The following is a 4292-nucleotide window of genomic DNA, read 5'->3' as shown; positions in this document are numbered from 1 at the left end:
ACTATTCTTAAAAAAGATTTCTTTAAAATATGATTACATTTAAAGCAAAAAATATTTAAATGTACTGTACGGTTTATAACTTATGTAGAAGTAAAATGGTTGAAAGAAAAGCACAGAAGGACAAGAAAATAAATGAATTTATGCCATTGTAGTTCTTGCATTTTACATGAAGTGGTAAAATATTAATTCAAGGGGCTTCCCTGGTGGCGCAGCGGTTGAGAGTCCGCCTGCTGATGCAGGGGACGTGGGTTCGTGCCCCAGTCTGGGAAGATCCCACATGCCGCGGAGTGGCTGGGCCTGTGAGCCATGGCCGCTGAGCCTGCGCGTCCAGAGCCTGTGCTCCTCAATGGGAGAGGCCACAACAGTGAGGGTCCCGCGTACCGAAAAAAAAAAATTAATTCAGGGTAAACTGTGATAAGTTCAGGGTACATATGATAATACCTAACACTAAAAAATAATATAAATCCTAAAGTGTAAATTAGAGGGGAAAAAATGGAACGCTAAAAAGTACTCTATTAGCCCAAAAGAAAGACTGAAAGGAGCAATAAAGAAACAAAGAGGGGACTTCCCTGGTGGCGCAGTGGTTGAGAGTCCACCTGCTGATGCAGGGGACACGGGTTCGTGCCCTGGTCCGGGAAGATCCCACATGCCCGGAGCGGCTGGGCCCATGAGTCATGGCCACTGGGCCTGCGCGTCCGGAGCCTGTGCCCTGCAACGGGAGAGGCCACAACAGTGAGAGGCCTGCGTACCACAAAAAAAAAAAAAAAAGAAAGAAAAGAAACAGAGGAAAAGAGACAAAAAAGAAAACAAATAGAAAATGAAGGCTTACACCCAACCATATCAATAATTACTTTACATATAAAATAAACACTCCAATTAAAAGACAGCAGCTGTCAGATTGGATTAAAGAGTAAAAACAATAAAAAATTAAAGCAAGACCCAACTCCATGCTGTTGACAAGATAGAACTTGCAATATAATGAAGAAAACAGATCTGAAAGTCTAATGACAGAAAAAGTACATAACATGAAAACATTAAGCACATAAAAGCTAGTGTGAATACAATAGCAGACAGAGTCAAGTTTAAGATGTATTGCCAGAGAAAAAGAGGAACATCTCATGTTAAAACCATCAATTCATAAAAAAATCATAACAACCTTCAATGTATATGTATGGATAATAGAGCTTCAAAACAAGTGAAGAAAAAATTCAAAGAATAAAAGGGAGAAGTAGGCAAAGCCACAATCATAGTTGGAGGTTTTAACAATTATTTTACCAGTAACTCATAGAACCAAGGCCAGGACTAGGGAAAGGCAAGTGAGACATTCACCTTTGGTGCAAAATTTAAGGGGCACCAAGAAACTCTGTAATCAAGGTAAATGGTATTTTAAGGCAATATTTTAAAAAATCCACAAGGAACGAAGCATCAAAATTTTAAATAATGACAACATCAGTGTTCCTGATTTTTCCTTTTGCCTCGGGCTACAATATGGCTCAGAAAAGCACCATCATTGATTCTTCTTTAATATTTTTATATTTTCCTCTTTCCATGAGTCATAAGAAGTCACAAAGGGAATTAGAAAATATTTCAAACTGGAGGATAATGAGATATATCATAGTAAGATCGGAGGGATGCAGCTAAAACACTTAGAGGAAAATGTACATCTATAAATGCTTATATTATAAAAAGAATAAAGTTTTAAAGTCCATGATCTATGCTTTCAGGTTAACAGTCTAGGGTAGGGGGAAAAGAGAAAATTAAACTTTAGCTAACAGAAATTTAATTCTAAAAATGAGTCAAAACCAATGAAATAGACAGCAAACAAACAATAGCAGAAGTCAACAAGGTCAAAAGTTATTTCCTTGAAAAATTAATAAAACATATAAATCCCCAGCTAGATTGATAAAGAAAATAGTGAGAGGAAGAAACCAACACAATTTATCAATATCAAGAATGAAAAAGGGAGCATTGCTACAGATGCTATAAACATTAAATGGATAATAATGAATAACGTTATGCCAATGAGTTGGACAGCTTAGATGAAATGGATAATTACTCAAAAAGTGAAACTATTAAAACTGATCTAGAAGAAATAGAAAAGCTGAAATTATTTGGTCCTGATGTTGCGTGCAGCTCCCTTTCCCTCTGGCTACGGGCTTCGGATAACTTCTCCAGACTCTGTAAGTATATCTTGCATCTCAGGGTTCCCTGGCATTCAGCCCCTCCTCTGGGGGATATAGTAAGTAAATGTTGTTATTGATCGTATTTTATTTTATAGCTCTATCTCATCTATATTTATTCCCTCACTAATTCAGCAGAAGTCTACTGAGCATCTACTGTCAGGCACTGTGCTGGGTATTGGAGATACAATAGCTAATTGCATTAATTAGTGGTGAATTGAATTTGATCATTTGTTCATTCTTATCAAAGAGTGGGCCTTGGATCCTTGGTGAGGGATGTAGCCCATCATTATGATATTGTTTCTACAGAGAAATCAGATTCGGTGGATGTTATTTCAAGGCAGTATCTTTGCATTGGAAATGAAGTTTATTATAAACTTGAGGGTTGTCTGTATTCTATTGAAGCAGTAGAGACACATGTGATATGATTTAGAAAGCTTTTTAACCAAAAAGACTTACAAGATGGTCAAGGTTTTAAAGGAACTGTCAGTTATCTGGGAAATAAATTTGTGTGGAGGCTGACTCTCCAACAAGATGCTTCTGGATTGCCAGTGCCACGTGCTCCACCTGCTGGGGTGGTGTCCCGTGCATCACAGGTGTGATGCTGCAAAAGTGGGGGGCAGAAGCGGGAGCCGGGACCGAAGGGGAGCCGACCTGAAATCCCAGCTCTGCTACTTACCAGCTGCCTGTGTCTGAACGAGGCGTTTCCCACTCAACCGCCCTGCGCAGGGCGCTGGAGGATTGGAGGAGAGCACACAGGTCTCAGCGTGGGCACAAAGGCACCTTAGCAGATCTGCCCTGAGTGTGGCTTCTGCTGACCCAGCCACCTTCCCTCACCTGGCCCCTGGGAACCAGAACAGCTAGCCAGGAGGGTCCCAAGAACACCTCCCTACTGTGCTCTGGTCCTACACCCACACCTGCTGCAGCACCCATTCACGCAGACTCTAGAACCACCGTAAACTCTTAAGAGGAGAGGGAGGTACTCGTAGGTTTAGAACAATATCCACGTCTTTACCTGAACGTGCACTTCACCACTTGTAAAGCCCTACCCCTTGTCTCATTTGATCTTCATAACCACCTCCTAAGACCCCAGGGTGAGAATCGCATGCCCATTTCACAGAAGGGAAAATCGTTTGTCAGAGGGAAGTAGTGACTTGCCCAAGGACCCACAGTCATGGCCATAGCTGGGACTCCAGACCTGCCCGCATCTTTGTCCTCCAAGCCTTTGGGCTGCACCAGATTCCGATGTTCCCCTCTGGTTGGGAGGCTGATGTGCAAAATTGCTGTAGATGCTGTAGGCTTAGCTGGGCTTAGCTGTGTGTGTGCCATATAATGGTCACTTGTAAATATCCCTGGAGCCAGGTGGGGTGAGTAAAATGTTAAACAAATAAGGACTATCTTTAGAATCTATAGGTCGTTTCCTGGAGTTCTGGCCAAGCAGGTCCGATGGAGGGGCGGGGTTACCCCTTCTGCTGTAAAGGAACTCAAAGCAGCAGCCCTTGGGGGTGGTGAGCTTCTAGGGATGGGCCTTTGGTTTCCTCTCCAAACCTGTGTAAACATCTGAAAGCTGTCCTAAGGCCAGAGCAGTGTTTCTCAGGGTGACACAGCTGGAAGGAAACTTGTTCTAGGCGGAGGCGGTACTGATGAGAAGGGGGTGCTGAGCAGCTGCCCTAGGCTGAAGATTTCCCACTGTGTGCCATCTCCCCAGCTCCTGCCTCTGTCCCCCAGGCCATGCAGATGACAAAAGCACCCAGTCTCCATTTCCCAGGGGCTTCTGTTTCTAGACACCTTGTTAGTTTCCCCCTATATCTCTAAGGCTGCTGGACATGTGGTTGTTTGGCTTTTTCTCTGTGCGTACATGAAATTTGCTTCTTTTCAGAAGCAGAAACCTGAGGCTCTTCCTGCAATCTCTCTTCTCTCCAGCCCCACTCCAGGGTAAATTTCCAACATTTTGCATCTGCTGAATTCCTCCTGGCACCTCCATCCCAAGTGCAGGGTCTGTGTACTCAGACCCACCCCAGGATTGTTGCACTGCCCTGGGTCTCACCCAGTGGGAGCCCCAAAGCCAGCTTTGTGGGGGCCTTAACTATCTCCACCTCCAGTCTCCACCAG

The sequence above is a fragment of the Mesoplodon mirus genome, assembly GCF_964341445.2.
Source record: "Mesoplodon mirus genome assembly, chromosome: 4".
In the NCBI taxonomy this organism is placed as follows: Eukaryota; Metazoa; Chordata; class Mammalia; order Artiodactyla; family Ziphiidae; genus Mesoplodon; species Mesoplodon mirus.
This window is presented reverse-complemented; position numbering follows the sequence as displayed.